Here is a 14,168-nt window from a genome sequence, read left to right on the forward strand (position 1 = left end):
TCCAGGGGATCTGATATCTCCACACCAATGCACATAAAATAAAGTAAATTATTTAAAAAAAAAAAAGAGGATAAGGTCTTTCTATCAATCTTTGAAGGATTTTTTGTCCTGTAGTTTAAAGCAAATGGACTATTGTTTTGGTTGGGCCAAACAATAGGCTTGAGATGTTTGGGACCTGGAAGTTGCATTTTTTGTTTGCTTTTTCTGACGTGATTTTCACATAAAATTAATCATTCTAAAGGAAAGGGTTTGGTGGTGTTTAGCATGTCTACAATGTGAACAACTACCATTATTAGATCCACTTGGCATTCTTTCCTCAGGGTACCTCTCCCAGGCCCTGACAATCACACATCTGCCTTCTGTTTCAATAAAGGGCTTAGAAAACATATGTTTACATGTAAAATAATAAATTAAAAAAAATGCTTTGACTCCAAAATTTAACTTGAAGAACAAGTTACTGGGGAAAAGGATTTCTATTTTTGTTTCCACAGAAAATGAAAAGATGTGGATTCCTTCCAGACTAATGTGGTTTGATCACGCCAGACCGCCTGAAACAGAGTACAAGCTGATCCTACATTCAAAACAGCTGGACAAAACAGCCCTACAGACTACAGCTAGGATATCTGAACTTCTTCAAATCCCCCAAGACAGCGCCCCTTACCAGCAGGAAGTAGTTTGGAAAGAACGATGCCCAAATTCCCAAATATTGTGTATAAATGTTTGTTTTCAATTAATTGGATTTTGTTATATAAAATTAAATAAAAAAATCAAAAAAAAAGAAAACATATGTTTACATAAGTTATACCAAGAATAGGTTAAACCTTAATTTTTCATTGCTTAATTAAGGAGAACAGCAGACTTATGAAGTTGGGGAAATAACACTAGTTTAGACTCGGCATGTCTACGGGAATGCCACTGCCTTTCTTTAATATATCTTAGTATTTTGCCCACAAAATTCACTGGGAAACACGATATGCTCTGGATGTCAGTGACTGGAGTGGAAGGAGAGAAGGCCATCTGGGTCATGAGGACACGAGTTATCTACCCTTCCTTTCCGTGCCTACTGCCTCTGTAGCAGGTTCTAATAAGAATGTTATGTGGGCTTTTAGCAATATTCCTGGAACTACTTTGCTTTATAAATGTCACTCCATCCCCCAAAATAACTGTGAGCTAAATTGTTACCCACTGTACTCTGTTGCAGAAAACTACTAAAATAAAAGTACTCAATTCACCCCAGAGTGTGTGGGAAATCGTGGACAACATGATACCATCATTTGGTGGAGTTCCCATGTACATATCATACTGCGATAGCAGACTGTGAAAATAATCAAAATGAAGATTCCTAAAAGGCAATCAGTCACTCAGCAGGGACTATGGTGTTCTAGCTAAGAGAACAAGCTGATCAGGATGCTTGGATATCAGAAAATAAACAGTGTGTGTGTGTGTGTGTGTGTGTGTGTGTGTGTGTGTGTGTGGTGTTGGGAAGACTGTCAGAGTAGCAGTCTGCCTATTGAAGAAGTTACCGATGTGTAAGGGCATTGTGATGTATTATATCACAATATGCCTCACAGAACAGGTGATGTGCTCCAACCCTGGAGTCTGCTTTGTCAACGTGGAGCACAGGCGAGAGATGCCATTTGGACTGACTTGTATCATGGACTGGGAACAACCTTCAGAATGATGGGTGGGTCTTCATTCTGTGTCTAAGACACAAGTTTGGACCTAGGTATTCTCAAAAATATAAAAAGAAAGCAATGAACATTAAAAGGCTTCAAACACTAAGAAGAAGCCTAGAGGTGGATCACTACAGCAAAACATGAATCATGTGAGTACTAAACCAAGGTTAAAAACACTTGCGGCTCTTCCTGAGGACCTAAGTTCAGTCTCCAACACCCAATTGCCTGCAAATCCAGCTCCAAGGGATTGGACACCCTATTCTTGCTTCCAAAGATACCCACACATTTATATCATACATGCACACAGACATATAAAAAAAATAGAACTTTTTTTCAAATACACTGATTAACGCAATGACAGTACCTAATATTCACAGCTTTAGGAAACTGGAAAGTGTTCAGACAAGATATCTTGAAAAATAAGAGACAAAGGTTACCTTCTAGGTGAAGGGGGGCACAGCGTTAAGCCCAGAAAATTTCTTGAACTTCTGCATCTGGTGCCCTCCTCCTAGCACACCAGCATAGATGAGAATAGGCACACTGCTGGGGAACTGAACTGCAGGGGTTCTGTGCTCCAGGGCAAGGATAAGTGTAACACTGTGGTAGATTAAAACGGGGCATACAGCCAAATCTGCACGCTGAGTGGAGGTGCCTGGCCCTTCTCTCACTCAATTCTAGGCATACAGACTTATAATTCTCAAGAAAAGATTCAGTCAATGCCTCCTCCAGGCATAAGCAGCCTCTGAATAAAGAATGATAGTACTATTTTAGACTAATTCTTTATAAAGGCTTCTGCTATTTTGCATACGTATGAAAGCTCAGCTCCTGGAAGGCTCGATTAGTGCCCATAGTTCTAGCCCATTGTAAGGAGCTTTGACTGTAACTAAGCATTCAGTAAATGCTTGTTGAATTAAATTTCAGCAAGAAGATTCCTAGGGATGTAATGTTTACTGCTATTAGCAGACATAGAGTTCTATTCCCTTTTTTTTTTTTTTTTTGCATAGGTTCTTACTCAGTAGCCCAAGACCAGCCTGGCTTCACACCCATGATGCTCCTGGCTCAGCTTCCCAAGTGTGCACAAAAGGGTATGTGTATGCACGGAAGTGTATGCGTGCATGCATGTGTGCATGCATTCCTGGGAATATGTATGTGTGTAAGTCAGAGGTTAGCCACAGATATCAACCCTCAGGACCCCTACAGCTTGTTATGGAGAACAGAATCTCTCATTGGCCAAATGCAAACAGTGGGCTAGGCAAGCTGACGGTCAACCCTCACAAGCCACCAGTCTCTACCTCCTCAGTGTTGGGATTGCAAGAATCCATTACCACACCCAGCTTTTACATGAGTGCTGGGGTCTGAACTTTAGCCCTCTTTTTTACCCACCAAGCAGTTCACAGGCCAGGCTCTCTTCCTGGGCTCTAAAATATGAATTGATTTTTGTTTTGTTTTGTTTTGTTTTTCTGGAACATCAGGCCAGAGGAGGATGCTGGGTATTCTGCTGTCATTCTCCACCTTCATCCTCTGCAACAAGGTCTGTCTCTGAATCTGGAGTTAGGCAGGCAGCCACCAAACCCCAACAATCCTCTTGTGTCTACCTTCATAGCACTGGGGACACGGCCACTTTCACAGTCACCCCCAGCTTCTTTTGTGGATGCTGGGATCTGAACTCAGTCCCTCAGACTTGCACAGCAAGCTTATTATCCATTGATCCAGGTGCCCAACTCCTAAAGTCTGAGTCTTAATGAGTAAAACTGTTTGCTTAACTTCCTGAGTCCAACCCAACCAAAACTGAGTATTTACTGTGATTGCTGGGAACATATAAGCCAATCAATCAAAACTTCTTAAGTCCAACTAAAACCCAAAACCCAACCAAAATTGAGTATTTACTGTGATTGCTGGCAACATAAAAGCTAATCCTTCCTTCTGAGCTCCCTGTCATGTGGTGTTTTGAAGCCCACTGTGTATACTGTGATGATGACAGAGTTGATATTCATATTAAAGACAATACCTTGATCATATAGCCATCTCTCCATACCAGCCCATTGTTTCCTGTGTGACCAATTTAGTACTATTATGACCACTTCCTAAAATATTACAGACATAATTTAAAATTTTTAAATTTGTTAAAAGAATTTATGTTTCTAATATATTTTCTTTTTTCAGAGTTCAACTATATATATATATATATATATATATATATATATATATATATTGCAGCTTAGCCCTTAAAATAACATAGAGGTCTTGAGATATAGCTCAGTTGGTAGAATACTTGCCTAGAATGCACAAAACCATAGGTTTGTTGTCATGAAAACTAGGGGAGGTTGTGTATACCTGTAATCCCTGCATTGGGATAGAGAAACAGGAGTGTCAGAAGTCAGGGTCATCCCAAACTATAAAGTAAGTTTTGGGCCAGCCTGACCTACATGGAGTTCTGTCTCAAAAATTCAGTAGTAATAATATAGAAAAAGTTTCTTATAAAGTAAACGTTGAAAATGTTCTGCTTTATTTCTATATTTTTTAACATTCCCTAGACAAAAAAAAAAAAAAAAAAAAAAAAAAGTAGCCGAGACCAGATTGATTTTGTGCTGTCAGTTCTGGGAAGCTATCTGTGTTTTTCATCACTACCCATTAATATTAGGGGTTGATAAGCATCGCTAAGTGATTTTAAGGGCTTACAGAGCAAGGGGTACCTTGGGCATTCTTGGCAATACTGTGCTTGCACCAAAGATTGGCAAGTTCAGGAACGGGGTGGTCAAATTGTAAGGGAAAAGAGGCCAACTAAAGAAACACACCCTGAGCAGAGCCAAAGAAACACACTCTGGCCCTGCAACCAGAGCCAAAGAAGCATGCCCTGACCCCGAAACCAGTGCCAAAGAAACACACTTTGTCCCTAGAATCAGAGCCAGTGAACGAAATACAACCTGGTCCTGAAATTAAAGCCAAAGAGCTAAAAAGGACCAATGAAAGAAACACACTTTGGCCCTGAAACCAGAACCAAATGTGTCCCTAAATCTGTGCAAAAGAACAACCAATCCCTCAGTAAGAAGTCTAGCCTCTCAGGGATTGAAATCTGACCAATCCCCACGGTGGAAATCTCCCTGGAAAACTCTGTCCCTAAGAGTTCCTATATAAACCCTGTGCCTGGAAAATGAAAAGATGTGGATTCCTTCCAGACTAATGTGGTTTGATCATGCCAGACTGCCTGAAACAGAGTACAAGCTAATCCTACATTCAAAACAGCTGGACAAAACAGCTCTACAGATTACAGCCAGGATATCTGAATCTTCTTCGAATCCCCCCAAGACAGCGCCCCTTACCAGCAGAAAGTAGCTTGGAAAGAACGATGCCCAAATTCCCAAATATTGTGTATAAATGTTTGTTTTCATTTAATTGGACTTTGTTATATAAAATTAAATAAAATAAAAAAATTAAAAAAAAATAAAAATAAACCCTGTGTCTGTTCAGATCTGGCTATTTGAGCTCCTCCTGGCTTCTTCCCTCCCAATAAATCCCTTGAATGAGGTTTGTGTGAGACTTTCTTTCCCGGAGCAGAGACTCAGAGACGACCCTGGGTGGAGTGGAGCAGGACTCCACTTTTCTCTGGGGAAGACTTCCCCTGGCAAAGCCAAGTGGTTACACTCTGGAGCCGAACTGTAACAGATTCTCTGAGGAAACCCTCTCCTGCCAGAGCAGAGCAGATACATTGGGGAAGCCTTTCCCTGAAGCAGGGCTGTAAGCTACTGTCCTTACTGTGACCTGTGGTATTCCTTGGCTCCCAATTGCCAGAATACCTTTCCATCTGAGCTTTAACACTCAGTATTCTGTTACTCCTGAGTGCCAGAATCCCTATATCCCATCTGAGCCTTCCAAATGCTTACACAAATCACCCACCTTCCCTCTGAGTAAGCAGTCCGGGTACAGAGAGAGTAGTAACAAAGAAAGGCAGAAGCCAGGAGTCCTTTAGCTTTGTTCCTCATAGATAACATCATTCTCCAAATATCTACTGGTTGAAACACAATCATCTTAAAACAAAGTATGAATAAGAGGGATAACTGCAGATGACCCTCAGAGTGGTCTTCGCCTCCTGAAGACAGGTAAAAGGACCAGAAGGCAGTGACAGCACAGACTCACAGTGTCTGTGTCCATCTCCCTCTTCCTCCACACCCAGCTCCCTATGTGCTGAGACCCTATAGAGACTTCCTCCCTCTGTGAAAATAATATGCTTCAACTCTGTCATCTTCCTCCTGCTCCCACTGAGGAGTCAGACTCTCTAGAAGCCCCTACTCCTACCCCAGGGTAAGGCTGTTCATAGCTCCACAGGTCCTCAGGCCAAAGAGACTCAATGTCATCAATCCCCCATCTTCAGATAACTAGCTGGTCCTGTGAGGCCCAGGTCACTTCTGACTCAGTCATCTACCTTCTTGCAAGACACATCATCAGAGAAGATTTTGATACAAGAATCGCTGTACTCCCCTCTGACTGCCATCAGAATGGTGCAGAAAAGAAATATGATTCTGAGACGAAATTAACTGCTAGCTTATTGCTGTGCCTGTGACTTTCAATCATCGCCTTGGATACCACTGTGAAGCACCTGTGACCCGGAGGGCTTTCAGCTTGCACAGGAACCAACAAACTAATGGCTGAGCTCCATATGGACAGAGGGAGATCTCACAGAATGAAAACAGAAGAAGTAAGGAAATCTCCGTATTACAGACAAGACAAGCAAGGTTCCTCCGTTGGGACATCAGCTTGAGCCAGCTGACTCTAGCTAAGGAGGCTAGTGATAACCAGAGGTGAACAGCATGTCCAGGTAACAAAGGAACAGGAGATGTTTCTTCCCTTCTTAGGGTGAGCTAACATTTGAGAATTGTACATTAGTCACAGCTATGGTTTCAAAAGATGTTCTTGTACATGAACTGCTGGCCTTGTGCTTGGGGGCTTCAACTTAACCCAGGGGCTGCTGAGTTATGCATCATCCTGCAGGACACTCCAGGCTCGTGACTCAGCCTGAGCCTTATAATAAGGCCAAGAGGCTACAGGTGTTTGACATGCAAAGGAAGTGAAAGAGTGCAACAGAATGCAGACTCACTGTGAATGAGTAATGGGCCAAGTTCATGCTGCATTATAATCTCAGATAAAATATTTACAGATGACAGATATGTCTCCATGGATGGTTTAACAAAGTCTTACTCAAAGGCTTAAATAGTACAAGGAACAGACACAATATGAAGACAAAATTCCAAGCCTTTTATTTCAGTTTAGTCATTCCTCAAACAGTAACTGGATCCAGCAAAGAGTCAATGGTTTTAGCAAATGCTAAATGCCTTCAAATTTAACCCACACATCAGAGGTATTATCTCCAGTAAGCTAGTGGGAAACTAATAATGCATAGCTCAGCTATATGACCTTCAGAATATGTGATTTTTAGGTCAACCAAGAGTAAATGCTGTGATTTTGCTCTGAGCTTTTATCTGGCATCTGAGCTGATTATATTTTATAGGATGGAAATTTTCCTTGGTAATAATTCCCCCTTGAATTGTTTGTCATTTGCACAGCCATCTTCACCCCAAATAGCTTTAGCTTGGCTCACTTATAAGGGCTTTTCATCTATAAACATTCTGGCCTTGTGGCCTAATATGTTGTTTTACAACAAAGCTGTTGATAGAGTATGAGGATGAGGCAGATAAAAGCACACACCCTGCTTTAACAGGTAACAAGCTAAGGGCCCAGAGCTGGTTGGCATTGCAGAATGTTCCTTTACACTGTGGAAATCATCACTATGATTGACTAACTAAAGAGCTGAATGGCTAATATCTAGGTAGGAAGAGATTAAGCAGGACTTCTGGGGACAGAAAGGTCTCAGTAAAGAAAAAAGGCAGACTTACCAGCCAGACACAGGAAGCAGACAGGACGGGCAAAGTGGAGATGAGGTAACAAGTATGTGAGAGAAGTAGATTAAGAGGTATGGGATAGTTTAAGTTATAAGAACTAGTTAAGAACAAGCCTAAGCTAAGGTCAAGCATTCATAACTAATAAGAAATCTTTGTATGGTTATTTGGGAGCTGGCAGCCAGGACAAAGAAAGACTGGTTAGAGGTTGGCCTTTTGTCTCCTTAATGTGGTTCCTGTATGACTTCAGCTGCAGAGTAGTAACATATCTGCATTTGGCTATATATCACTAATAAATGGGTTCAACTGAACCAAACAAAGTGTCATTTGAAGTACACCTATAGTCCCAGTATGGGTGTGGTGGGGTCAGAAGGATCCAGAGTTCAAACCAGCTTCAGTTACACAGTAAGCTTAAGACCAGTCTGAGCTACAGGAGATCCTGTCTCAGAAAGCCAAAACTTACAACCCAGCAACCAATATGTTATCATATCAAGACTCGGGAAAGTGACAGAGTAAGTTATGAGAGTGACAAAGGCCGGCAGACAGCAGTAAAAGGCTGGAAAGGGGTTTCAAAATCTGTAGCATCCTTCTGGTGCATTTTCTCAATTGATGTTCCCTATTCCCAGGTGAACCTAGCTTATGTCAGGGTGACAAAAACTGTTCATCCCAGTTGGCTATATAACTGTCCTGTCTTTGTTCACAAAACACATTTCTTTTTTCCCACCCAGGCCAGTATGACTTGGTGGAGACTGACCATATTCCAGCTCTAAGGGTGGCTTCTGATTGATCTCAATTGATAATGATAATCCAGCTCCTTCCTCAGGGATTGGCTAAGAACCAGATAGATCGGTGTGTGACAATGCTTTGAAGTTGCTGTTGATGTGGGTGGACACAACTTAACCCTGTCCCACCAAGTGACTCTTCCCTCCCTCGGCACTGAATGTGAACAAGGAAGCATGAGACCCACAAGCAACTGGAATACATCACTCCACCATAGGAAAACCATCGAAAGGTCAGCTAATACATGTAGGAAAACAGGGGAGGGGTAGAGGGAGGGTGGGAATAAGGCAGCTGACTCAGCTTGATCACAGTGGGGGCCGGGGGCACTCTACCTTCAGACTTCCCATTCCAAGCTAACAAATGTGCTCATGAACTAAGCTGGGCTGAATCAACGTTTCTCCCACTTATAGCTAAACACATTCTGATTGACAGTATTTTATACAGCACAGATGTTTTATGAGTAAAGACAGCTATATACTTAAAGTAAATATCTGAAGGTGACCTACCAAATTGAGTTCACATTAACCTCTAGTAAATGATGATGGGCACTGTGGGAGCCAACCCTGCCAGAACAGAGTGCCGTGTTCCACAGTATGTACTTCTGATCTTTTATTCTCACGATATGTATGTACAGGTTCTTTAAAGGTTTTTGTAAGGAATTTTTTTCAGATTTTTATATTTTATTTTAGTTTTTTTTTATTTTATCTGTGTTTATGTATGCCCATGCCTGGTGCCTACAGAGTGTAGAAGAGGGCACCTGACTCCTTGAACCTGGAGTGACAGAAGGTTTTAAGCTGCTGTGTGGGTGCTGGGAACTGAACCCCATTCTCTGCAAGAGCAGCCAGTGCTCTTAACTGCTGGACCATCTCTCCAACCCCAGTATGGGAAAGTTTTTAATAAGTATCCTCAAATAAAAGTATGGTGAGACTGACTAGTGAACCTTTCGAGAATATCTTCACATTCTATTAGGAATCATTATTATTGTTGTTGTTGTTGTTGTTGTTGTTGTTGTTATCATTATTAAAGTGTTTTGAGACACTAATTATGAGAAAAAGCCATAATTGACAAGTCACTTACAGTAGCTTCCTAATCCAAGCATATTCCACTAAGAAATATTCCCCCTTAACATCTCTTTCTCATCTATTTCCTTTTCCTCTTCACCCATACCCTACTCCAAGATTGATCCCCACCCAAGACTCCCAGAAGCCACATTTATATTGCAAACCTTGTTCTCCTGGCCACAGCTTCTGAGCCTAGTGATAAGCACTTAACCAGACATGCTTCCTGCCCCCAACTAAAAACTTACTCTCTCTACTAATAGCAAGAAAGAAAAAGAGCTTTGTGAATAGCAGCAGGAATTTGAAGTTAGATATAAGAATTCCTATCTAGTATGGAGACCTAAAGACTGTAGTGTGCTCACCCTGGGGTATAACTTCTACATCACACCCACTCCTCCCAAGGATGCTCAGTGATCATCTCAAAGAAGAAGGCAGAAAGAGCATAAGAGATAGAGGTAGTGAAGGAGTACCACAAAATAGTGTTTCCTGGACATGACAGGGTTTTGATACACATAAACTCACAGAATTAATTCACAAAGTCCTGTGCCTGACTGAAGAACTATTGGCAGCTGATAGCAACCTGGGAAGGGAAAGTTTTCTTCAGGGATGCTGCCCCTAATAGACTGTCTGTGCTACAAGGATAGCCTTGTACCCATGTACACAGAGGTAGCACTAAGTGGACTCCGTAGAACTGGGAAGGAAAAAGGTGTGGAGCTGGAGAGGATGAACTAGTGGAGCATTTGATCAGAACACAGAAGGTTCATTACTAAATTCTCAAACAATAAACTTGTTAAAAATTCAAGTCTAGTTGCTATTGAATTTTATTATTGACTAACCTTCATAAATATACATTTTACCCCCTGGTTTCTACCTATTATGTGTTTCTCCTTCTTTTCTAGCAGCATGTGACACCCTAACACTACATGACTCTTTCTATGGATTACTTACTTAGAATTAGAGGTGTGTTGCTGACTGTGGCAATCAAGAGTGTTTACTAAGATGATTGAGGAGCATAAAACTAGGTGTCTGCTCATCCTCATAAGTGGTATTTGGATTGTTAAAGGTCCAGAGAGGGGCTCAATGAAGGCTTAACCTTCTATTAACTAGGATAACAAAAGCTGACTGTAGGCTCCATATGACTCTTATGTCCCAATGACATACTGCTAGAACTAAACAGAGAAAAGACACTGATACATCTTTTTTTAAATATTAAATAACACAAAGAAAAATTAGATTTTCCTTCTCATACAATATATACCTTGCTTCAATTTCAAGAAAATCCTGAAGTGGCATTCTAGTTTGACACCTGTTGCTATGATGAAATATTCTGGCCAAAGAAACTTAGAGGAATAAATGATTTATTACCTCTTACAGGCCACAGTGCATTATCAAAGGAAATCAGGGCAGAAATTCAAGCAGGATCTTTAAACACAAACCATGGAGGAAGAATTTTTGCTGGTTCATTCTAGGTTCATACTTAGCTAACTTTCTTGTACAGCCCAGGCCTACCTGCCTAGGAATGATGGCCCCCTCAATGGGCTGTATCCTTCTCCAACAATTAACAATCAAGACTTTCCCCACAGACATGCTCACAGGCCAATTTGATCTAGTCAATTTCTTAATTAAAACTCTCAGGTGACTCTAAGCTATGCCAAGTTTACAGCTAAAGCTGTAACAGATGGATACAAAAATGCATAAGGTATTATAATGGTTAGCCTTCCATATGAGTTGGAATGAGCTATGATACCTGGTTATTTAGCCAAGCATCATCCTAGATGTTTCTGTGATGGTATTTAAGATGTGATCAATGTTTAAAATAATAATTTTTCAAGGTTGTATATGTGTGTGTTTACATGTGGCATATGTATATGGAAGGGTCCATGTGCCCGTGTACACATGCAAAAGCCAGAAAAGGACTCTAGGACTCCTCTTGTACCACTTTCAACCTTATTTCCTTGAGACAAATTATCTTGATCCTACTTAGCTCACCCTTCACAGCACTAGAATAACAAGCATATGTAGCGATGCCAAGAATTTTACATGGAATCTCAACTCAGAACCTCCTACTTATTCTTAACCACTGAGCCCTCATTCCATCCCCATAAAACAGTAGACTTTGAGCAAAGCAGAAATGTCATGAGTCTCATCCAATCAGTGCAAGGCTTTAACAGAAAATAACTAAGCTTTCCTAGAGAAGGGAAAATCCTGCTGGTAGACCTACCCCACAGCATTAGCCTCATCCTGGTCCCTAGCTAGCCAGCCTTCCCTGTACAAGCTATATGTGGAAGTTTCCATTACTGTGTGAGCCTTAATATGCATAGAGTCAGACAGACAAAAGAACATTCTATTGGTTTTATTTCTCAGAAGAATTCTGGTTATGTAAGTATCAAAAATATAATGAAATCATAAAAAGGATCCTTAGGGTTTGTACCAGTGATAGAATGATTGCCTCCATGCATTAGACCCTGATATCTCTCTCCAGCACCACCAAAAACAAGGATAAACTCAGTAAATCAGTATAGGTGAAAAGAAAAAGTCAACTATACAATTACCTTCCAAGATGAAGTACACAGATTTCTCACACTTTACTAGATATGGGCAAAAAATTTAAATGGAAACTGCTCAAAGCAATAATCCTACCAATGTACATCAACTCAGAATTCACATGAACTGTTTAAATTATTTTGTTAAACACACACATACACACGACAATAATTCTTCCCATAAATCTGAGCAATATAACAGATTGCCTTCTCAAAAATAATCTCTTTTCAAAGACCAGTTGAATTATCCATTTACATTCTTGAATGGCTGGTTTTTTATTTTCAGCCTTCATTGAAAAGGTTGATAGAATCAAGGTTCCCACTGAAACCCCAACATTAAACATCTCTCCCTACCATATTGCTCAAGCCACAGAAGCACAGTCATTACTACCGCTATGTCAGACCTTCCTCAGCAGTTTGGTAGACTTTCAGGTGTTTCTGAAATATGAAACAGCTAAATGAATAACTGACAAGGCAATCCAAAAGACCCTTAAAACAGAACCATGCGAGTCTGGATTCCACACTAAGAAGAATTTGCTAGGGCTATGTCACAAAGTCTAGATGCATGCTAATTCCAGAATCATAGATAAAATCAATTGGAGATTGGGGTTTTTCCCCTTAATTTCTGTCATTGTTTAACAAGGAATGGCCCCCATAGACTCAAGTGTTTGAGTACTTGGTCCATAAGGAATGGCACTATTAGGGGGTGTGGCCTGATTGGAGTGGATGTGGCTATGGTGGGGAAAGTGTGTCACTAGGGGGTGGACTTGGAGGTCTCAGAAGGTCAAGCCAGTTCACTTTTTGCTGCCTGTGTCTTCGGACGTAGAACTCTCAGCTCCTTCTCCAGCACCATGTCTGACTGCCTGTTGCCATGCTTCCTACCATGGTGATCATGGACTAAATCTCTGAAACTGCCCCTATTAAATGTTTTTCTGTATAAAAATTTGCATCATGATGTATCTTCATAGCAATAAAAACCCTAAAACAGTTTCCTTTTTCTTTACAATGAATATTACATCCCTTCATAATTCCTCCTACCCAGACAATAATGAAAACTGTATTGCTCGTAGAAGTTAAGCTAAGGTTACCTCAGAATTAGTTTAAGGCATGACAAGTCATATATAATCAGGAAAATAATCAAAATAGGAAATATGTCATCTAGACAGTGAAAATATTCAAAAGATCAGAAACAAACTTGTAGTATGAGTCATTATTTGGTCATGTAAAAATTTTCCTGGCTTGTGTTTTTTTTCTAGTAGTTTAACATGGTATAGAATAAAACTGCCCAGTGTACATATATGGATTTTAGACCTAGATCAAATGATCACCAACCTATAATTCACATCACCAGATGAACTAGGATACAAGGTGTATTCTAAGAGATTCATATAAAGTCCCTCACAGAACTGGGAAGGGACAAGTCCCCCAGACCTCAGGTGAAGTGGGGGAGGACAGCGAATGGAGAGAGAAGTAGGAGAAAATGAGGGGGAGGAAAGGAAAACATGTGCGACCAGGAATATTGAACCTGGTTAGGAATAGAAGATAGGAAAGAGAGAGAGAGAGACAGAGAGAGAGAGAACATAAAAGAGGGAGCCAATATTGGTTTGAAGATAAAATTGAACACAAAGAAAGGTCGAGAGAACTATAAGACTGCTCCCAACTAACAAGTTGAGCTTCCGTGGAAAGGCTATCATAAATGCCCTTCCCGGAGAGTGAGATCAACAACTAACTTCTCCATGGAGCCCTCAACTAATGCCTGTTGAAAACAGGAGCAAACACCCATACATAAACACTGAGTCGAACTAGAACCCAGATGCAGATGGAGAGGACAAGACCATGCGGCAGAAACACATAGAGACAGCTTACCTGAACAAGGATGAGCTAAGGGCCACTAGACTGATAGCTGGGAAGCCAGCATGGGACTGACTCAGGCCCCCCTGATTATGGGTCTCAGCCAGAAGGACTGAGCAGTCAAAGAGACCTCAGACAGTGGAGCCAGGATGTATCCCTGGTTCACAAAAGAACTTTGTGAACATATCCCCCATGGAGGGATAACTGCCTTAATCTAGAGACAGGAGAGAAGCCCTAGCCCCTACTTCACATGACCTGTCAGATCTACATGACCCCAACTGGATGGCACTCCCCTACATATGGAATTGGGGTGGGGGGATGGGAGGGGAGGGTGTTTAGAGTGCATGTGAGGCAGAGAGGGTAAAAAGG

General features: G+C 41.1%; 1 pseudogene; it reads left to right on the forward strand.

The window, feature by feature from the left end:
- Positions 1-1,525: 1,525 nt before the first annotated feature.
- The window catches only part of LOC127230734 (PRELI domain-containing protein 1, mitochondrial-like), a 47,911-nt pseudogene continuing 35,268 nt past the window's right edge, over positions 1,526-14,168 (forward strand).

Source organism: Phodopus roborovskii, unplaced genomic scaffold, assembly GCF_943737965.1.
Source record: "Phodopus roborovskii unplaced genomic scaffold, PHOROB, whole genome shotgun sequence".
NCBI classification, from domain to species: domain Eukaryota; kingdom Metazoa; phylum Chordata; class Mammalia; order Rodentia; family Cricetidae; genus Phodopus; species Phodopus roborovskii.